Source organism: Hemitrygon akajei, chromosome 12, assembly GCF_048418815.1.
Source record: "Hemitrygon akajei chromosome 12, sHemAka1.3, whole genome shotgun sequence".
Classification (NCBI taxonomy): Eukaryota; Metazoa; Chordata; class Chondrichthyes; order Myliobatiformes; family Dasyatidae; genus Hemitrygon; species Hemitrygon akajei.
The window spans coordinates 58,169,798-58,193,390 of record NC_133135.1 but is presented as its reverse complement, the minus strand read 5'-3'; the positions used below and the strand labels follow the sequence as shown (position 1 = coordinate 58,193,390).

The window sequence follows — 23,593 nt, the reverse complement described above, 5'->3', positions numbered from 1 at the left end:
TACCAGGAAAGTTGTTAACACATTGAGTAAATCCTCCCTTTGATCTCTGAAGGAAAGCAACATCTGACAGAGGATATTTTGAACAGATTTAAAATATTTAAGCAGATGTTGCCTCTGTCACTCATTTACCCTGTCTCTGGGCCCAAATGCCATGAATACCACTGGCTGGAAAGTGGACAGGCTAAGATTGGCTTTTCAAATAGTGGATGTTTTCTCCTCCAATAGTTTCTAAGGGTTGTTGACACTTATTGTAACATGAAAATGATTAATTTTCATTTTAAGGAGAAAATATTTGTGATTATCAAGTAGAGTGAAAGATTGTTGTGGTGAACAGAGTTCACCCTTAATTAATGATGGTTAAGCAACTGCATGGTGGGTTGATGTTTCTCCATTACTTCAAATTACACCTTAGTTACGTTTAGGTCACATGCTTACTGAGAAGCAGCAGTGACTTAAAATATATAGAAGCTTATTGTAAAATGATTACATTCTCTATTTAGAACATAGTATAAATCACTCAGCCGATGCCATGAGCGTCTCATATTTCTACCAGGTCTGTTTCTCCAAACAGTAAAAAAACTTGTTTTGATATTGCTATTTACATGTTATTCTCTTACTCGCCCTTGGCCACTGAGATGGGCATCAGAATATCGATTGCTATTAAATGTGATAGATGAGGGCTTTAGGAGGGCTCACGGGGTTAATTGGAATGATGAGGCTCAATTGAATGACGCTGTGTTCTCTGGACTGTAGCAGAAATAATTAGTTTCACACAACCTTGAATTTCATTTCAGAGCCTGGTTTGCTGTTTTTTTTTTGGTAGGCCAGTGCCTCTCATGCACTTTTCTGGATCCAGGTAGCTTAACCTTACATCACACTGGGATTATTTTGAGTGCTTTTAAAATGTAAGTTTTAACATTATTTTTTTTTAAGACTTGCTCAGCCATCATATCTGACCACATGGATATACTTTATTTAATAGACATTAATTGAAAAGGTACTCTGGAATGAATGTTCTACAACACCTTTTTAGAACCTTCTTTTAGATTTCAGTTCATTCGCATTTATTTTAGCATCTTTAGTCTTTTATCACAGACACAAGAGAGACTGCAGATTCTGGAAATCTTGAGTGACACACAAAATTGCTGGAGAAACTCAGCAGGTCAGGCAGCATCTATTGAGGGAAATAAACAACTGAGGTTTCAGTCGGTGACCCTTCATTAGGATTAGATAGGAAGCAGCAGAAGCCACAATAAGGTGGGGAGAGGGGGAGTACAAGGCAGCAGGTGTTAGGTGAGACCATCCCTCCCTACTGTTCTGGCACTTGTCCCTGCACGTGGGACAAGTGTTACATTGGCTCATGAACTTCCTCCCTGACCACCATTCAGAGCCCCAAACAGCCCTTCCAGGTGAGGCAATGCTTCACCTGTGAGCCTGTCAGTCATCTATTGTATCCAGTGCTCCTGTGCGGACTCCTCTGTAGATTGCGAACGAAATTGCACTGTCTACCACAAAATGCAGGATTTCAATTTGATTTCCCATTCTCATGTTGACACGTCTATGTCCACTGCCATGATGAGGCCAAACTCAGGTTGGAAGAGAAACATACCATATTCCATCTCTGTAGCCTCCAATCTGATGGCACAAGCGTCAATTTCTGTAATTTCCAGTAGCTTCTCCCTGCCTCCCCCCTCCCACCCTTTGCTTTCTTTCTCAATTCCCCATTCTGGTTACCCTCTCTGCCCTTTTCTTCTCCTCCCCCAATCTCAATGAACTGCCTATCACCTCTCTCTGATTCCTTCCTCCTTCCCTGTAGTCCTTGGTCAGTTTTCCACTCCTATTAAATTTCTCTTTCAGCCCTTTACCTCTTACACCTATCACCTCCCAGTTTCTTACTTCACCCACCCACCTTCCCCCTCACCAGGTCTCATCTATCCATCTGCTAGCTTGTACTCGACCACCCCATCCCACATTTTTATTCTGGCTTCTCTCCCCTTCCTTTCCAATCCTGATGAAGAATCTTGGCCTGAAACCTCAACTGTTTATTTTCTTCCATGGATGCTTCATAACCTGCCAAGTTCCTCCAGCATTATGTGTTTTTCAGTCTTTTATCAGGTTTGCTAAATCGGCAGTTTTTAGATAATAAGCACAGGAGCAGAATTAGGGCATTTGAGCCACTAAGTCTGCTCCACCAATTGATAATGGCTGATTTAATCTCAATCATATTCTCCTGCCTTCTCCCTGTAACCTTTGACACCCAGACTAATAAGGAACCAATCAACCTACACTTTAAATACACCTTATCCTCGTTATATGCGTCTTCAGACAATGTGGATTCACAGTTCTGTGTGGAACCTATTTCTACCAACGTCTCCTTATATGTGTCCAAAACTCTCAGTTTTGCAAGGAGCACTGCTTTCCCGCCAATACAAGTCACGTGCGCATGCCTCACAGTCTCACTCGCACCAGTCTCGCATTGGTTTTGGCAAGGTGTGGATGTGCGATCTTGTGCTCTTAAACTTTTGTTGGTTTTACCTACAGTGCAGTGATTTTGTGCTTGAAATATTTAACTATGCCTCCTAAGTGTCCGATGTCATGTCCTGGGCCATCAGCTGAGTGTCAGAGAACCACGTTAATACTTGGGAAAAAGTTGGAAATTATAAACAGCGCAGCATCAGGTGAAAGTAACACAGCTCTGGGACTCTACTGCCGGGAACAGAATCTTGCCTTCAAAGTTCTTTTGTTGCTTGACAATGTGCCAGCCCATCCTAAACATTTGGACAGCATTCATCCTAACGGTGCGTTTCCTTCGCCTAACACAGCATCACTGATTCAACCACTCGACCAAGGTGTGATCCACATTCAAGGCATATTTTTGTTTTTACGGCGAACTATCTCTCAGATGCTGCAAGCAACAGACGATTTTGAAAATCACAGGAGGTTACCAATGGTGCGGGAATGGTGGAAGTCGGAACACTTGGCACAAACGGCGATGGACACGGACCCAAGTTTAGAACGGAGTCAGCATTTCAGTCATTCCCTGCTGTCAACCCTTCTTCCCTCCAAGCAAATTTATGCTGAAAAACAAAATGCTGCCAAGCAAACAACCCTCACCGCTTTATTCAAACCGGTGTCATCTCCTGCTGCCGGCAGCTCTAAAGGTTCTGTAAGTCTTCATTCACCCCTTGCTGTGCTTGATATGATCCTGACGACCACAACCATCCACCTTATCCATGTAAAGCTGCCCGACACCACAACAACCACTCATCTCCTGCAGCGAACACACCTGCCACTGTTGGTGAGTACTGTATGCCCTAGTATGTTAACTTTCTATGATTTATTGCATTGAATATTACCTTAAATTGATGAAATATAATACGAATGCTGCCTTGTGGTACTGCTTTTGTGTCCTATTGGTATGAAAATGTGAATAAATTACAGATAAAGCATATTTAGGAAGCCCTCTGGAATGTATCCCTATTTTCTCCATTTAAATAATTATTCACATTATGCGTTTTCACATTATGTGTCGACTGCGAGGAACGTATCCCCCACTCAATCACACTGCTCTAAAAAGCCATCTTTTTGGTGTTCTGCAAATTCCCTCCCTTGGGATCTAGCACCAACCTAATTTTCCCAATCTATCTGCCTATTGAAATCCCCCATGACTATCATAACATTGCCCGTTTTACATACCTTTTTTTAGCTCCCATTATAATTTGTAGCCTACATTTAGGCTATTGTTGGAGGCCTGTATATAACTCCCAGAAGGGTCTTTTTACCCTTGCAGTTTCTTCACTCTACCCGCAAGGATTCTACATCTTCTGATCCTATGTCACCTCTTTCTAAGGATTTGATTTCATTTTTCACCAAGAGAGCCACTCCACCCCCTCTGCCTACCTGTTTGTCCTTTTGATACAATGTGTATCCTTGGGTGTTGAGTTCCCAACTATGATCTTCTTTCAGCTACGGCTCAGTGATGCCCACAATGTTGTACTTGCCAATCTCTAACTATGTTACAATATCATCGACCTTATTCTGTACACTGCATGCATTCAAATACAACTCCTTCAGTCCCATATTCATCAGCAGTTTTGATTTTGCCCCCATGTTGCACTTCAACCCATCCCACTGACTGCAAATTTACCCTATCATGTGCCTGTCCTTCCTTATAGGCTTGCCCACAAGGATATTGATCATCCTCGGGTTCAGCTATAACCCACCCTTTTTGCACAGGTCATACTTGCCCCAGAAGAGATCCCAAACAGTCTGAATTTTGAAATCCTGTCCCCTGCACCACTTCCTCAGCCACGCATCATCTGCCAAATCATCCTATTCTCACCCCTGCTAGCACATGGTGCCAACAGCAATCCATAGATGACTAAACCTGGAGGTCCTGCTTTCCAGTTTTCTACCAAACTCCCTATATTCTCTTTTCTACTTATGTCATTGCTACCAACATGTACACGACCTTTGGCTGCTCGCTCCAGCACCCTTAGAATACTGTGGACCCAATCCAAAATATCCCTGACCCTGCATCTGTGATGCAAATTACCATCCGAGTGACATTTTCACATCCACAGAATCTTCTGTTTGCTCCTCCAACTGAGGGAAGGGTAATATCTCTCTTCCAAATGAACACGACATGAATTTTATCTTTTCAGAACTACTTCTAATCTATCTGGAATTCAAAAGCAACAGAAGTTATTGGTTTAATACCCTGCTCTCCGCCAACACTTCATCACTCCACTTCTCTCTCCTTCCCTTCTGAGCCACAGAGCCAGACTCACTGCCCGAGACCCTATCGCAGAGCTTCCCCCGATAGGTCATATCCAAAGCGGTATATTTAATTTTGAGGGGAATGGCCACAAGATGCTCTGGACTGGCTGACTATTTCCTTCCCTTCCCTGGCAATCACCCATCTACCTGCTTCCAGAAGCTTAGGGGTGACTGCCTCTCTGTAGTTCCTACCATCACCTCCTCATTTTCTCTTATGACCTGAAGGTCATCGAGCTGCAGCTCCAGTTCCTTAACACAGTCTCTAATGAGCTGCATCTTGATGCACTTTATGCAGGTGTAGCTATCAGGGAAACTAGAGGTCTCTCAGAGTCCCGACATCACAGACGAAGAACATGCCATTAATTCTGGACCCATTCTCCATGCACTGTGTAATAATAGACAAGGGCGGGGAGGAAGAAAATGTACTTGAAATTTACTTTGAACTTCCATCTGTGCTGCCTAAGCCTATTCTCGCCAAAGACTACCTCTCTAACACTGTCCTAGTCCAACAATGGCCACTCTGCTTTCACCTCCCTTCTTTCTATTGGCTCAACTAAAACTCACTCCCAAGGGAAGGGGGTTAAATTGAGTCAAATCCTGTGAATTGAATTTTTCTATTTGTGGATCAGGCTTAGGCGTACTGTATTTATGATCTGTAAATTCTTAAATGTAATCAACCTTTGTTAATAAATGCATCTCATCTGCCTGTCATGAACACTCTCCATACACTTGCTACCCTTCCCACCTCTCTCTCTCTTTATGCCATGCTCCACCATTTTCTCCTGTCATATTTCAACATCTTCAGCACTTTGTTACTTCTTTCTGGCCCTCCCAAGTTCTGACCTCATTCTCATTTTCCCCTGTCCCCTTCTGTCACCACCCATGCTCCTAATCTAGATCCAACTATTACCTCCCAGCTCTTGGTCCATGCCTTCCCCTTATATACTGGCTATCTACCTTCTGCCTTTCACTCCAAGTGACAGATCCTATCCCTTAACATTGTCCATTTCCCTCTACAAATGCTGCCTGATCCACTGTTCGTTTTGTGTTGCCCCAGATTCCAGCATCTGCAGTCTCGTGTCTCCATTGATCCTAACCTGTTCCTTTTCAAAAATAATTTCCTCACTCCCAATGTTTTTAGAGGTAAGTTGTTTGTTAATCTTTTTGGATGAAGAAAAGTAATAGATACAATGGATAACAGTCATTGGATATATTTAAGGCAGAGCTTTATAGATTTGTAATTAGTCACAAGGAAGGAAAAACCAAGGTAGAACATACAAGGTAAATGGTAGGGCACTGAGGAGTGCAGTGGAATAGAGGGATCTAGGAATACGGATACAAAATTCCCTAAAAGTGGCGTCACAGGTAGATAGGGTAGTAAAGAGAGCTTTTGGTACATTGGCCTTAATAAATCAAAGGATTGAGTATAAGAGTTGGAATGTTATGGTGACGTTGTATAAGGCATTGGTGAGGCCGAATTTGGAGTATTGTGTGCAGTTTTGGTCACCGAATTACAGGAAGGATATTAATAAGGTTGAAAGAGTGCAGAGAAGGTTTACAAGGATATTGCAGGGACTTGAGAAACTGAGTTACAGAGAAAGGTTGAATAGATTAGGACTTTATTCCCTGGAGCGTAGAAGAATGAGGGGAGATTTGATCGAGGTATATAAAATTATGATGGGTGTAGATAGAGTGAATGCAAGCTGGCTTTTTCCACTGAGGCTAGGGGAGAAAAAAAACAGAGGACATGGGTTAAGGGTGAAGGGGGAAAAGTTTAAAGGGAACATTGGGGAGGGGGTGCTTCTTCACACAGAGAGTGGTGGGAGTGTGGAATGAGCTGCCAGATGAAGTGGTAAATGTGGGCTCACTTTTAACATTTAAGAAAAACTTGGACAGGTACATGGATGAGAGGCGTATGGAGGGATATGGTCCAGGTGAAGGTCAGTGGGACTAGGCAGAAAAATGGTTCGGCATAGCCAAGAAGGGCCAAAAGGCCTGTTTCTGTGCTGTAACGTACTATGGTCAGGGCATGACGGGATATAGGGAGAAAATGGGAGATTGGGGCTGGGAGGGAAATGGATCAGCCATGATAAAATGGCGGAACAGACTCGAAGGGCCAAATGGCCTAATCCACCTCCTGCATTTTATGGTTTTATGGTATTATGGATATTGTTTTTCATGAAAGAATTACTGTGGAACTATATTTAAATCAAAATAGAAATTTAAGAAGATGCCCATTAATAGTAGAAAGCTTTGCCCTGGTCTAATAAAAAATATTCTGAACTGTATTCACCAAGATAATAAAAATGCAACAACTCTGCCTATTAAGTAAGAATCAAGTACATCATGAGCTTAGTCAGGAACATGAAACACATGTTGCAATAGATGTTGAGTGAACTGTGAGATGTCTTCGTCATTGCTCTGTGCATATTTGATATTAGACTTTCATGTTATCAGTCATGTTACTCCCTTAGGGGAAGGTGATTGATGACACTGACAATGCCCTTTGTGCACATGTTAGCATTGTACTGCATATGTATGAAATTTTATAGCTTCCTTGAAGATTGTTCCCACTGAGGTTCCCAGCGAATGGTGGAAATGGGAACCTACAGTCAGTGGCCACATTATTAGATATGTCCTGTAGATAGATAGATAGATAGATACTTTATTCATCCCCATGGGGAAATTCAACTTTTTTCCAATGTCCCATACACTTGTTGTAGCAAAACTAATTACATACAATACTTAACTCAGTAAAAAATATGATATGCATCTAAATCACTATCTTAAAAAGCATTAATAATAGCTTTTAAAAAGTTCTTAAGTCCTGGCGGTAGAATTGTAAAGCCTAATGGCATTGGGGAGTATTGACCTCTTCATCCTGTTTGTGGTCTTCTGCTACTGTAGCCTATCCTTTCAGGGTTCGACGTGTTGTGTGTTCAGGGATTCTCTTCTACACACCACTGTTGTAATGCATAGTTATTTGAGTTATTGTCACCTCCCTGTCAGCTTCTGACCATTCTCCTCTGACCTCTCACATTAACAATGCATTTTTGTCCACAGAACTGCTGCTCACTGGGTGTTCTTATTTGTTTTTCACACCATCTTCCATAAACTCTAGAGATTTGTGTGTGAAAATGCCAGGAGATCAGCAGGTTTTGAGATATTCAAATTACCCTGTCTGGCACCAACAATCATTCCACAGTCAAAGTCAATTAAATCACATTTCTTCCCCATTCCAATGTTTGAACTGGATCTCTTGACCATGTCTGCAAGCTTTTACGCATTGAGTAGCTGCCACATAATTGGCTGATTAGATATTTACATTTACAAGCAGGTGTATAAATGTATCTAATAAAGTAGCCACTTAGTGTCAATTTACTCTGACCCCATGACAGATTACCCACCACTGCCTGAGCACATTCAAATACATGTGATCTGTATCTAAACTCTCATTCTCTCACTTGCATCTCATCCTGTACTGGCACCCTCTACCAATGCACTGCCAGTCCAGCAATATCACTATTTTAGAATGTGTGTCCACTTTTCAGAGCTGTTAATGAATTGCTTGGCCCTTGCTTGTTAACATGAAGTGACAGCTCTTCGAAATCTCTACATTGCTTCCAATCGCTACCCACCTCAGCTCCCGTAACTGTATCATCAGTGGATGAACTACTTTGGCCAAAGCTCTGTCCTCAATATTTCTTTCCCTAAACACCTCCGTTTCTTCTCTTTCAAATGTTCTTTGAAACTTGAATCTTAGAAGCCATAGGTCTTTATGAATGAGAAGCCACTTCAGCCCACCAAGTCCATGCTGTCTCACAGAGATCCCATTCTATATTAATTTTCCCCATAATCAATTCTCTCAAGTTTATAGTACAGTCTTTGCTGCTGTATCAATCTGCAGCAAAGTCGACCCAGTAGTACAAATGACATGGAGTGAAACTGTAATTCTGTAGAGCTGGCAGATGTATAACAAATAAATATATTTTAATCAGAATATTTCTTCTCAGGTATACAATGGAGTAATTCTTTGAGATGAACACTTTTGACTGCATATGCTCCGATCTCTGATCTTATCAGATATGCAGATTATCCCTCTCTCATGATATTATTCTCCTTGTGGGTATGTCTCTTTCTACTGTTCACATCTATGGAGAAGGACTCCTACTTTAATGATGTTAATCACGGCAACATCTTGAAAGTCAGACAGTATTTTATTTGTTTTTGATATGTTATCCTTGCTTCAATTTCTAAATTTTGTTGATTGCTCAAAGGGCATTTGGTCTATATTTGCTTGGGATATTGCCTGTGGAAAATTTAGGCTACTATCATTGTCTTGTTCAGTATAGCATTGCCTACGTGTCAGAGAAAGTCAATTATTGAAAGAAAATGACATTGGGTTGTAAATGATACCATATAAATGTAAGACTTTTCATTATTGTATATTATATGTGGATTCCTACATTAGCACAAATCCTTACTTTCAGTGGAAGAAGACAGAAAAATGTTGAGTTGAAGAAAATCTAGAGAGAAAAGAATACAGTAGTTAAGATTTGGATTTCTTTTGAATATGTCTGACAAGAGAAATGTTAAGCGTGATTGTGACTTTTAAAATTTATATGTCCATTAGGATCCTTGAAATTAAGGTAGGTATAGATTCAACAGAAGGGGATAACATAAGTTGAAGCCCTGAAAAGACGATATTCAAGTTTGTTTCTTGAAGGGTAAATGATAACAATGCAATTTGTTAGGAGTTAGACATGAATCATTGTACTTAATTGAGCTGAAGATATAAAAGAGATTCACAGATAGAAATGTGGAAACTATTTCTCAAAAAACCCTTCCAGTCATTGTTAATATATTCTGCCTGATTTCCAGAAACTCAAGGGTCTTTTACCTTGTGTGTTTCAATGTTTTGATCAGTGCTTTTTCACTTTTGAAACTGCTTTTCCACAAGGACTTCACCTGCCTTCATTAGTCCACAGAGTATAGGTATACCACAGGAACAGGTAATTCAGCTCTCCATGTCTATGTCAACATAATGTCAATTTAAACTCATCCTGCCTGCTTACATATTGTCTGTCCCCCCCCCCCCCCATTCATTCCTGGTCATGTGTCTGTCTAAATGCTTCTAAAATGTAACTATCATGTCTACCTCTACCTCATCTCCTTCAGCATGTTCCAGGCTCATAGCACTCTGTATGTTTAAAACAAAACCTTGCACTTCTCCTTTACACTTCCCAATTCTTGCCTTGAAACTATGCTCTCTAGTATTTAACCTTTCCACCCTGGGGGGTAAAAAAGACCCTGGCTGTTTATCTATCTCTGCCTCTCCTCATTTTATTGACTCCTATCAGGTTGCCCCTCGGTCTCTATTGCTCCAGAAGACACAAGTTTGTCCAGCCTCTCCTTGTAACTAATGCACTCCAATCTAAGCAACTTTGTGGTGAATCCCTTCTGCACCCTCTCTAAAGCTTCCATGTCCTTTGATCAGACAACTCATTCCTATTACAGGTCTGGCCTCACCATATGACAGATATTTTTGTTGTATTCATCCATCCATAATCTTCCCTGTGATTTAAAAAACGCCACTTTATCTCTCTTTCCAACTTTTGACAAAGGATCTGAAAAATCTGAAATGTGAATCCTGTTACTTTTTTCATAAATGCTGCCTCATCTGTTAAGTGCTTCTAATATTTTCTGCTTTTACTTCACATTTACAGCATCTGCATTTTATTGTATTTTGTTTAATGATGTTTAGTTGCTCTGAAGCAATTACCATTCTCTTGAAGTGTAGCTGCAGTTATGATATTGGAAACATGGTGGCCAGGTTGTGCTCAGCACAGTCTCACAATGAGCAATAAGTCTTTGAATGATAAATATTACATTTATAAACAACATAATTGGATTTTTAATAGTAAGGAGTATAAAAGTTAGGATGATATGGTAAACAGGATATGATATGAAGGGCTTTGGCCTGAAATGTCAACTGTACTTCTTTCCATAGATGCTGCCTGGCCTGGTGAGTTCCTCCAGCATTTTGTGTGTGTTGCTTGGACTTCCAGCATCTACAGATTATCTTTTGTTGATGAAATGGTAAATCTTTCTAAGCACTAGTTAAGTCTAAATTGTGTTCAATCGTGAACATCACAATTTTGGAAAGAAGTATGTCAAAGACTGGGAGAAGGAACAGAGAGGATTTACTATATAGTATCAGGGCATGAAATAATCCTCAGGTGAGAGATCAAACAGTGGTTGTTATTCTTAAAATTGAAAAAGTTCAAAGGTGTTCAAATCATAAATAGTTTATTAAAACAAGAAGAATCTCTTTCCAGTAGCAGAATTCTTGGTAGCCAAAAGACACAATCTTACAATCTTTTCATTTAAATGAGTAGTGTGGTTTTGTATGCTTTACCTAAAAAAGCTGCTGAAAACATCTTCATTATTAGTATTCAAAACAGAATCAGACAAATACTTCACAGGGAAAACACATGCAGTGCTAAGGGAGAAAGCAGGGTAGTGGGTTTAGTCAAATGGCTCTTCTACATAACAGGCACAATGGCCTTCTTTTGTGCCTATATCATTTTGTAATTCTATGGCATTGTACCAACTAAGGGAGGCCCATTTCCCCTTTCTTAATAACTAAGATTGCTTTGAAACCCTTGTTTGAAATTAGCCAGAAAGTGCCCATTTTCTTATATTCCTGAAAATTGCCAATGCTAGTAAAACATATATATCTAGTAATGTGATTGTGAAAGCTTTACAGAATGCTATCTACAAAAGCTGTATTATTCCCATGTCTTGGGGAAGAATACCAATATGAAAATTGCAAATTGTGGTGGAAAAAAGTTTATGTAATTGTAATCAGATGTGTCTCCGGTATAACACGAACATTCTGTTATCTACTTACAGTTAAAAACAGCATTTATCAAACTAGTATTTTTTACAACAGGTAGGCCTAATTAATATAAAGAAAATATACTGCAAAATAAAATTCTCCGTGGAAACAATGGTGGAAACGCTGTTCGCATACTTGCTTTTAAAGGCGAAATTAATATAAATTCAGAAAAGGCATTGCCGTTAAAATTATCGTTAAAATTTTTGAAACTGCTCAAAACTCCTGATGTTAGAATTTCGCATAATCTTCTGATCCGTTGTACAGCTATGAATATTGCTCCCAATCCAAGCTATAAGTGATTGATACGTGGCTTTTCCGATCATTTCTATAGATGCTTATTAATCAATCAATTCGCAGGGATGTTTGTTACCTTTTGGTCGTGCACCTGCAATTATTCATACATCCGTTACTATGTACAGCACATACTATGTAATACACTTCACTGCCCAATTTCATTCTTTTTATAGCAGTTCCCCCATTATTGTATTGATTATGGATTGGGTTAAATCACATGTGTGCCCAACTGATGCCAATGCTCGTCTCTTACAGATCTGTTTTCTTTCCACGTTATTGAAAGGCTTCAGATGACTGGCTTGTTTCTTTTTCCCCCTTCTCGCCCTTCTCCTGAAAGTGTAAACTTGCCTCAATTGATCGTAATAACACGAATCGTGTCTCAGTTTCTTTGCTTTCTGCCCGGTGATAGCCTAATCCCGACCTGTCAGTGTCCTTGTCCCAAGCCCTCCATCGCCCATATGTTTGTGTTCATCATACCTCCTCTTAGGTATTCGGCTCATGCAATTGCCCACCTCTTGCCCTCTCGGATCTGTGTCTGACGCAGTCACTACCCACTTCCTCGCTATATTACTCAGCGCCCGTCTTCTGATCCGTGTCGACACGGAGTTGTTGTAAACTGCTCTTCAGTGCCGGGAATGAGGTGCAGTAGCCACGTGTGAATTAACGTCAGTGAAGCAGCAGCCGGGCTCGGGGCAGCCAGCCACGGGCTCTGCGTGGCCGCTCTTCTGCCGTGAGGTAAGAGGAAAGGCTCGCTGCATTCTCGACTGTCTGTGTCGCGGTAACCCCGACTGTTAGTTGCCGTACCGGCATGGACTCGCATCACGGCTATCCTGATGTTCGCAGAGTGATTCTTGCACTGAGGGAGCCTGTAAATCTTTGACAGGAGTTGGGATAAGAGCTGCGGCATGTAAGTTTTAAGAGACTGTTTTCGTTTACTTTTGGAGAGAGAGCTGTCAGCGGGGAGCGTATTTTAGATGTCAGACATATGAAATACCGTCTGCAGGGCACTCAGATCTTGCAGGAAAAATGAAATATAAAAGTTTATGTGAAACGAAACTTGCTGGGATTAAATTTATCTGATTTAATTTGGTGAAGAATCTAGTTTGCTCTTTCAAAGATCTGCTTTACTTTCTATCCGTTAATACCAAATAAAGAATGATGAGTGATTAGAGACGTTTGCATTTCGAGGAATACTGATTCGTGCAATGGATGGTATCACCCTCTTGTTTTTGAGTGTAAGAAGGGCTAAACCCTCTGCACATCAATGCTGGCCCGTTAGCGGTATCGTGCTTTTTGCATAGCTCCGTGCTAGTTACACTATTCTACGTCTGCAGGTAAAAGTTTTGCCGAAAACTTGTTTTAAAGACCACGCCTTGCTTTACATTGTAACATTTTAGCAGAATATAATTGTGATTACAAACAAACAGAAGATAAGATCACTCACGCGTTTTTAATTTGTTTGCAGTAGTCAAAGCTTCAATTCTGGTGCATTTTTTAATGCTGGTAGATCAATGAATGCAAATCGGATTCCGAAAGGAGACGAAACCGCCCGCTGAAGATATATGCCAATTCTGAACACTGGAAAAAGTTGAGCAAGTGTTTCCAAACAACTTGATAATTCGGCTGGCTTTCGCTTTGGGTATATTTAAGCAAGCGAAATTGGTTTTCACTGCTGTCATTTTGTTGAGCAAATATTGGTATTAGTATTTATTTGAAGTTATTGTCAGATCGAAAGTCATCAGCTACCAAATATCCAGATTCCCACTTGTGATAGGTATGGGGCAATAATCTGAACATCCTCTACATAGCACCATCCAGAGACAGAGAAGCAGTTTCAGTGACAGGTTACTATAGATGCAATGCTCCTCAGACAGGATGAAGAGGTCAATACTCCCCAATGCCATTAGGCTTTACAATTCTACCGCCAGGACTTAAGAACTTTTTAAAAGCTATTATTAATGCTTTTTGAGATGGTGATTTAGATGCATATCATATTTTTTTTACTGAGTTAAGTATTGTATGTAATTAGTTTTGCTACAACAAGTGTATGGGACATTGGAAAAAAGTTGAATTTCCCCATGGGGATGAATAAAGTATCTATCTATCTATCTATCTATCTAATTCCTCTGCTCAAAAATTGAAATTGAGTGGAGTAATCTGTCACTGTCATCTTTCGAGGGGCAGATAGATCTATCCTTGCAGTATTTTATATTTCTAATCGCTGTGCCTCTGGCTACTATTAGCCCCATGCTTCCCTCCTGCCTCTCAGCCTCTCTTATATCTATCCCCCAACAGATGGATCTCTCCCAACTGGTTTAGGCAGGGGTTCGCTAAATTTTCCAATGGGTATGACCATCTATAATTTATTTTAGTATGTTAATGTTCCAGTAAGCTTTGGGCTGTCTGAAGGATTCCTGATCACAGTAATGCCCTGATGCTGGTTCTCATTTCTGCATACATTTCTTACCAACTTTTCTTCCTTGATATTGGAGGATAATCTGAGAGAACTTGAAGATACGGTTAACTTTTACAGTAATCCAGTGTGTGAGATTAATTATATTAAAATCAATCTTGCTATTTGTGCAGTTTTAGCTTTCTTGCAATCAATTATGAAGATGTATTTCTACCGGTAACAGGAGATGATCTACACACACTGACTGCTGGAGGAACTCAGCAGGCCGGGCAGCATCTATGAAAATGAGTAAACAGTCAATGTTTCAGGCCCAGACCCTTCATCAGGACTGGAAAGGAAATGGCAAGACGCCTGAATAAAAAGGCAGGTGGGGTGGGGAGGGAAAGAGGACAACCTCAGGTGGGTGGGAAAGGTAAAGGGCTGGAGAAGAAAGAATCTGATAGAAGAGGTGAGTGGACCGTTGGAGAAAGGGCAGGAGGAGGAGCATCAGGGGAGGTGATAGCCAGGTGAGGAGAAAAGAAGAGGTAAGAAGTCATCAAGGGGAATAGAAGAAGAGGGAAGTGGAAAGGAAATTTTTAGCAAAAGGAGAAATCAATGTTTATGCCATCAGGTTGGAGGCTACCCAGATGGATTATGAGGTATTGCTCCTCCGCCCTGAGAGTGGCCTCATCGTAGCAAGAAGGGAGGTTATAGACAGACACGTCAGAATAGGAATAGGAATTAAAATGGTTGGCCACCAGGAAATGCCGCTTTTGGTGAATGGAGAGGAGGTGCTCCACAAAGCGGTCTCCCAATTTACGTCGTCTCACCAATATAGAAGGGGCCACAACGAGAGCACCAGATATGATAGACAACCCCAACAGATTCACAGGTGTAGTGTTGCCTCACCTGGAAGGACAGTTTGGGGCTCAGAAGGGAGGTGAAGGAGGATATAAATGGCTGGAGTAGCATTCTGTCACTTGGGGGGCGGTAGTTAAGTGCTAGGAGGGGGACTCATGGGGAGGGATGATTGGACAAGGGAATCATAGAGGGGGCGATCCCTGTGGAGAGTGAGGGGAAGTAAAGGTGTGTTTGGTAGCAGGATCTCTTTGAAGATGGTGGAGGTTGCGGAGAATGTCTTGGATGTGGAGACTCTGGGATGGTAGGTGAGGACAAGGGGAAGTCTCTCTGTTAAGGCAGCAGGAAGATGGGGTGAACACGGATGTCCAGGAAGTGGAGGAGATGCAGGTGAGGGTAGCATCAATAGTGAAGGAGGGGAAACCCTGTTCTTTGAAGATGCAGGAATTCTCTGATGTCCTGGAAAGGAAAGCATCATCCAAGGAACAAATGCGATGGAGACGAAGAAACTGGAAAAAAGGGAATAACATTTTTACAGAACAGTGTCGATTTCTCCTTCCAGAGAAGTGTGTGTTGCTCTGGATTTCTAGCATCTGCAGTATCTTTTGTGTTTTTAGGAGATGATCTAATGTTTGGGGCATGTCAATGTGTATTTGAAATATATTATTTAAGTTCTGAAATTAAACTTGCTAATAGTAGAAACATTCAAAACAATTTCATTGCTAGCACGCAATCTTCCCCCACCACTTTTACACAATTCTACTTCCACGTAAATGATAGATTTTGTGGTTTTTCTTGTTCTTGATTTCCATTTGGGTACATAAGAGCATTGCATCTGTTTTTTTAAAAAAAATGTCTATATCTCTGAAAATATTTAAATCGAATGCTATTTGTTTTTTAAACACCACAGGGACATTGCTTCCTTAAAGTATATCAAGTTAATTGCTCTCCAGTTTCTTGCAACTTTGTCTTCTGAGGGATCCTTGTTTTCGCTGTGCTGTGAGTAAAACCTCTCTCTCCCTCCTCTCTTCTAATATCTTAACTATTAAACAAAATGTGAGCCTTTTCCTCAAGATCTAGATAGGTTCCTTCAATACTCTTTTCTCCCTGTTCAGCAAATGAAACGGACTCTGCAGTTATCTTTTCTCACTTTATATTGTCCTTATACTTTTGTGTAGTTAATTCTTGCAGACTTTGAAGTCCCATCCTAAATGCTGTTTTGACTAACTTTTTTTTGCCGCCCATCCTAAATGACGGGCTAGCATTCTCTGCTCTTTCTTTCTATACCTTGCTCCTTTGGTTATACTACAACTCCTCCTCTTCAGGTAACTAACTACATGCATAATTTATTGTAGCTGGACGTTCTTCTTTTGTGTCACACTTTCCTCCTCCAATCTACAGGCTTTTCAATCCCAGATGGACATTATTCAGCTATTAATTCTGATTACCCATCTCATTTTCAACTTTGAGAATAGTCTGAACAAATGGACCCTTAAGTTCTATTTTTTGGAGAAAGTCTGTATACATTTTTCCATCTGAAGCTTTACACAGTTGACTCTTGTCTTGTGTCCTTATTAATGTGCCTGCCTACTTTGTTGCTATTGCCCCATTACCTTGTAGGTTCAGCCCAGGGAATAATTGTCAAACACAGTTTACTTAAAAGTACATACTGTTTATTAGCAAGCTTGCATCACTCAGTTGACAAAACAGAGCCCCTGGTCACAGAGCCTGGGAAAATCTGCAATCAAGTGAGCACCTAAGTACTGTGTGGGGCAGCTGTTATACATTTGTTATCACATACATACTCTGATTATTATGTATACTATAGCATAATGTAGCAGTATACTGCTCCATCCTGCGAAGATGCTACTGAAGGGCTACAATCCTCCTTTTGAGCTAAAGCCATGAAGGTCGGCCCTGATTTTCTGGATTTTATTTACGTCATTTTGAATGTGAACGGAGAGAGAGGTCATGTTCTCTGCTGGGATGTAGGTGCAGCACTCTTGTCTTGTAACGGCACGTGTGCCTCCTTTTTCAGCCAGTAGAGTTAATCGGACTTGATGTTTCAATCCCTATGATAAAGTCAGCACTCTCGATGTTGGCAGTAGGCTTGGAGTGGTGACGAGGAGGGTAACTACGTCATCAGGGTCATCAGGTGGGCACCCTCCTTTGACATTTCGTTGATAAGCCCATGACGTCTTCAGAGGGCTCAACGGTGATACCTGGTGTCCCAGATACACCCCCCTCAGTTCCGTACCCTCCTGTCTTCATCTTGCAGCCCAGTTGTTGTCTTTCCTTTTAATCCAAATCCAATTGCTGCTTTCTTCTGCTGCATTTGACAAGGACTTGATTGCTTGTTGGAGGGAGACACCCCTCACCCCCATCTTCTTCAATAGACTGGTTGTAGATGTAGCAACAAATCCCCTGCATCCTACTTCTACATGGAAAATCTTGATCTTCCAGCCATTCTGAGCAGCTTCAGTTGTCAGTTCAGAGTACTTGGTCTTTTTCCTCTCATAAGCTTCTTCAACACCATCTTCCCATGGTACTGTCAATTCCACAACATATGCCAGCTTGCCTGTTGTGGACCATTGGAGTGTTGTAGCTGTAATGTCTGGGGGAAACACAAAATCAAGGGCCATTCAGTTCTGCAAAACAGTCTGTCCTAGCGCCATCATTTCAGCGGTGATGGCCCTCATCTGATCCTGGACACCATCCATGGTCTTAGTGGTACGATTGCCCATTTCCTCCAAGACTGCGGCCAGGTTGATGATTTCCCTTGAATTGCTGCCACCCTGTAGAAGGGGAAAGCCATCTCCATAAGCGCTCAGGTTGTGAGATTCCTTGCTTTTGCCATAGGAGGGAAGGGTGCTGGTCCAGGATTTTCAGCATTTGCATGTAGGGTACAAGGAAAGCCAGGAAGCAGCATCTCATCCAATTTCTGCTCTCTTGTTGGGTGTCCCATCGGCTAACTGTCTCTCCTGGGAGCCACAAGTAGGCCCTTTCCCAGTAAACCCATTGAGTTCTGTTCAGGGGGCGTGGTGGTTTGGCTGTTGTATAAATGGCACAGGTGCTATTGCCTAGAAAGTAAATCCCCTTACCTTTGAAATTACAGTAGCAGATGGTATTCGTTGGTTGGTCAGATCTGACAATGGTGGAGGGCCATGCTGTCTGACCTCCCCATCGGATGGCTTTTTTCTGGAGGGGGGGGGGGGAAACGAATGTACCAATCATCAAAGCAGTGGCATCTACAGTCTCCCATCTTATCACTAGTGCAATGTTGGGCCTCTCTAGTCTGAGTGTCATTAGAAAAGGCCCAGACTGACTCTTGTTCACTGCTCTTCAGCAGAATGGCTATTAGGGCAACACTTATATTCCCATGGGGAGGAATCGCTGCACACACCCAGCAGGCAGATGAGTTAATTTTCCCAGCATAACCATAGCAAAGCAACAGAAAGATGTTTGGCTTGGCCACTACAATACAAGTGCTTAAGATTACAAGTATAGACAGTGATAGTTTAGTCATGAATGCACACGTTTGACGTGTCCTAGATATGTTCATTTCGGAAGTCCTTGTAGCTTGATTGCCATTGAAGTGGTCTGTAACACTTGGTGGGGTCCTTTCCCGTGAGGCTCAAGCCTCCTTCTAAGATGGTTCTTTACAAGAACAAAGTCTCCTGGGCGAACTCAATGTTCATTTTCCAGTTCCTTTCCTTCTCAGTGGCCCTCCTTCACCTGCCAATGCAAGACCTGGAGAGATTTGGTTAGCGCCAGGATATACCCTATAATTTCATTCGACATTTGATTCAGGTCCATCTCGGGTAATTTTGGGGTCAGCAAACCAGTTTTCCAGGGTGTTCTTAACAGACTGCCATATACTATTTTGGCTGCTGACAGACCATGTTTGTTCTGATAATGAGTTTTCATCTGGAACAAGACTATAGGTAGCACTTTGAGCCAATTTTGACTGATTTCTTGTCCTAGTTTAGCCAATTTGTTTTTCAGCATCTCATTAGCCATTTCATTCAGGCTGGTGGCCTGAGGTCTGTGGGGGCAATGGAATGTCTGTTTAATACCCAGAGCCTGGCATAGTTGGCTATTAATCTTGCCCACAAAATGAGGGCCAATGTCAGAAACAACTTGCTCTGGTACCCCAAATCTGGGAATGATTTCTTTCAAGAAAATACACACCACAGTACTGGCTTTGTTACCTGTGGTAGGATATGCTTCAATCTATCTTCTAAAAATACCAAGAATTACAAGACAAGATTTGTATCAGTGCACATGCGGTAATTCAATAAAATCAAGTTGTAGTTGGCAGAAAGAGTATCTTGGCAACAGGATATATGCCTTTGGGCATGGGGTGCCTTTTCCTGGATTATGTTCTTGGCGTATCAGACATTGTCTAGCAACATTCTCTGCTACTTTCTCCAGGTCCTGGCTCTACCATGATTCCAAACATTGCCAAGGTGAGTATTGGTATGTACAGAATCTACAATATAGCCTAGTATAGTTTTGGTACGCAGACCTGACGGGCAGGAGTAAGCCAAATGTCCTCGGTCGATGAATAAAAAAACATCCGGCCGATTCCCAGGTGGCTTTCTCTGTTCCAGAGGCGTCCCTCTGTAAAACACGCACATCCTCAATTCCAGCCATACCCTTTGATTCGGAAACGGGAGATTCATTTTTACCCCGGCGATTCGTCATTTGGGGAACAATAAGGGCAGCTTGTTTCGCATCCGAGTCAGCTCTGTTGTTTCCACGGTCAATCTCTTTAGTGCGTGCAGAACATTTAATAATGGCCGATTGTGAAGGAAGACACGATGGCGGACAAAAGGTTGTTAATGTAAGTTTTATTAGCCTTGGGCATACTAGAGGAGCTAACATAACCCCTAGTTTTCCAAAGTTGGCGACTCCAAAGGCACATCTAGAGTCGGTAAAAATAATGGCCGATTTTCCAATGGCTAGGATGCATGCTCCAGTGCGTGCAAAGAGTTCAGCTCGCTTCGCCGAGTGAGGAGAAAGAAAGGAAGCAGACTCCGCGGTTTCTATGGCGGAAACAAGAGCATAGCCTGGCCTTGGTTGTCTATAAAGGAGATCCCATCTACATAGAAGACTAAGTCCGGGTTAGCGAGGGGGACGTCAGTCATGTCAGGTCGGACTTCAGTCAATTGGTTACACAGTCATGGGGTAGTGAATCCAGACGCTCAGGAGGGCATTTTAAAAAGGTGGCTGGGTTCACAGTAGAACGGGAAAAAATGGAGAAGGAGGTTGTGTTGGAGAAGGAGGTTCTGTAGGAGAAGGACCTCATACCTAGTGCGGCGGGAATTGACAAGGCCCAGGAATTTACGCATCTGAGTCAGCGTAGTGTATTAACCATGGGGGTTATAAACCTTTTAAAAACAAATAAATATTTATTTCTGACAAACTAACACACTAGATTTTTTTAAAAAAAGATTATAATGTAGTGTGCTTATATTGTTCAGAATTGGACAAAATCAAAAATCAACCTTTCCTCACAAGGAAAGAAAACAAATATTAAAATATAGTAGATTGCTCCAGCCACCCACTGAAAATTTTAATGAACGTTTCTCCCTTTAGATGGCCTCTGTGGTTTGTTTTGAATGACTGAACTGGACATTTCTTTCTGACAAGGCCAAAGATTGCTAATACAGCTACAATGACAAATAATGAACGTCTGTCGGATTTACAGCTTTCCTAGAAATACTTTGTGAACTACTAACTCATTTAAAATGGCTTTCTGGAGCTTGGGTGGATTCTAACTACGGTAGTTCTTATTGTTGACTTTAACTCTGTCGGCCACCTTGCCCGGCAGGGCTTGGAGGAGGAGACACAGTACTGTGGGACGGGTTCCCTGCCTGCTGCGTACAGCTGACCTCCCGATCGTGCAGAATAAACATTCTGGAAATCATCAGGGGTCTCACCTTTCCTGGGTTTACACTCTTAGATTTATGGAGAGGGCCAGAACGTGGGACAAGGCGTTCAATATATTCTCACTCATCCGCGGTTTGGTTTGACAGGTCGCGCTTAACTGGTCGTAGTTGTCATGTCCAGGCCAAGTAGTGAATCGTGTCTGATCAGTAGGAGTAAGGGTGGCCATAGCCGGGGGTGGGAAAACAAATCTCGGGAGTTAGCGGAATAGTCAGGACAATTCTTAAATAATCACAGAACCCTTGGGGTTGACCTTTTTTGTCGGGGCGGCATTCAGTAATCACAGAGTCCGGAAGGGGTCCAGCGCTTATGGATTTGCATAGTAGGTGGTCCGGTTTCTGGGTTATGAACTGTCCTTATGGGCAATTGATACAGAGTTTGTATCGGTCCCGGTAAAACCAATGGCCCTTGTTCAGAGGTCTAGTCCGGGAGAGGTCCAATCTGACTGCGTGTGCGGGCAGAAACGGGTATTGGGCTTCGCAACCGTTCCGGAGGAACTACATCGGTCGGTGGCGATGCAATGACTGTCGAGTTGGCGACTGGGGCACCAGGGGGAGAACCATATGGGGGTAGGGAACCTGACCGTGGCAAAACAGGCACCGATGCAGTTGTAGGTAGTACGGCGGGATTATTAGATCGCCTTACCCATTCCCAATCATCATCATCATCAGTATCGTTTGGGAATCGGTCGGTATGTCTGGCGGGGTGCCCCAGAATTATTTTTATTTTCCGTTTCCCTTTTTTTATTCTTAAATGGCCAGAATGTTTTGTCTCTGATAAAATTTCTTTCTCCATCTCCTTTGTCTGTTTTTATCCCTTACACCATTCTTCACAAATCTCTCTCAACTCTTGCCAGCTCCTAGGTTTGCCTCTTTTATCACGTACATCTAACCCTCTTCGCTTAGCGTTATCGGTCCAACGATTTAATTTATGTCTTTCTTCTTTTATTTTTGCCTCTTGTCGCCATAGGCCAATCAGGCGACCTTACTCTTTCCCTGCCTTCCCTTTCCATATTAAATTTAAATCAGATGTTTCCTCCTGCAGGCCAATTGTCTTTCCCCAGATGTTTAGACAATTCAAATGACATCTGTCTCAGTTTCTTTTCATTGTCTGGATATTTGTACATTATTTTCTGTAACGAACTACTCCCCCACCTCCTCTTTGTTAAAGTGCGAACCCATAGTATTCCGGGGGACTCCTCTTTATTCCCTTTGGGCCCCATCAGTGGATTTTTCCTTGCCAAAATAGGGGAACAAACAAAATCGTCAGAGAGCAGAGAGGATCCAAGGTTAAAGCTTACCTTGTGGGCCCGTTCGTCTTTGATTTACCCCAAAATGGTCCGTTCGTCCACTTATTCAGTTTTGGCGAGAGGTCTACCACATTGGAACCTGCTCGCTGCTGCGCCAAGATCTCCATCTGCCTCTCTACCAGAGGTCTTTAGGTCCAGACCCGGAAATCAGTGTCAAACACACTTTATTTAAAAAGTACATACTGTACTGTTTATTAGCAAGCTTGCGTCGCTCAGTTGACAAAACAGTCCCCGCTCACAGATTCTGGGAAAACCTGCAATCAGGTGAGCACGCGAGTACAGTACAGTGTGGGGCAGCTGTTATACATTCGTTATCACATACATACTCTGATCTTTGCTAGGCATCCTTTCCCATGTAACAAGCTCGACATTAGTTATCTTTGCAACATTATTAGCCAAGCTGCAAATAAGTCGGTTCGGTTTTAGCCCTTTTAATTCTGCATATAATTCCTCAACTGGAAGTAATATTTTAAAAAGTCTCGAGAGCAACAATTGGTAAATGTTTAGAGAACGCAATAAAGAACCAGAAAAATAAAGTGCACATGGACATGTAATTTATTTGCTTCAACATCTAGTCATTGAGTTCCAGTGATTTCAGTATTAGTAGTAGTAGTATACAGTGTGGGCTGCTCAATGTCAAACTTCGAATATTACTCAGCGTAAATCGGGAGTGAACTTTGTTAAACTTTTGTTAATGACTGTACCTCTATATGGCAGGAGAAGCAATCTGTTAGTTTGGATCATGAACTCCATTACGCACAAGAAATAACATTTGGGGATATTTTATACTGTAGTTACAAAAGATTATGTAAGAAAACAATGCAGCAGATTGCCATTGAGGCACAATGGTTGAGCTGTTTTTGTTTTTCTGTTTCATTTTATGGTCTTTTACCAGCTACAAATTTATCATATAGATTACCTTATAACTGACTACATGTGAATTTACCTGCACTCAGGCAGTAGAAGACACTAACGCACCAGAGCTTAAACCAACACGCATCATAGATTCCTCCTTGAGTTTTGTAGTCACTCTCAAATAAAACTTCACCTTAGAGTTTCTTTATGAATAGTTTTAACAACAGGCTTCCAAGGGTCTGCTCTGGGCAAT

General features: G+C 41.8%; 1 protein-coding gene across 6 annotated transcripts in view; it reads left to right on the top strand.

Moving 5' to 3' along the window:
- The window catches only part of lepr (leptin receptor), a 212,608-nt gene that overhangs the window by 69,225 nt on the left and 119,790 nt on the right, over positions 1-23,593 (top strand). The window contains exons 1-2 of one of the 6 annotated variants that reach the window (XM_073063179.1): positions 2,388-3,298; positions 5,837-5,922. The exons of 1 other annotated variant lie outside the window; for it this stretch is intronic. The gene's annotated coding sequence lies outside the window, so the exon portion shown is untranslated. Of the gene's footprint in view, positions 1-2,387; positions 3,299-5,836; positions 5,923-12,645; positions 12,882-16,178; positions 16,224-23,593 lie in introns of those variants that run through there. 4 more of the 6 variants (XM_073063178.1, XM_073063176.1, XM_073063180.1 and 1 more) reach the window with 4 other exon arrangements.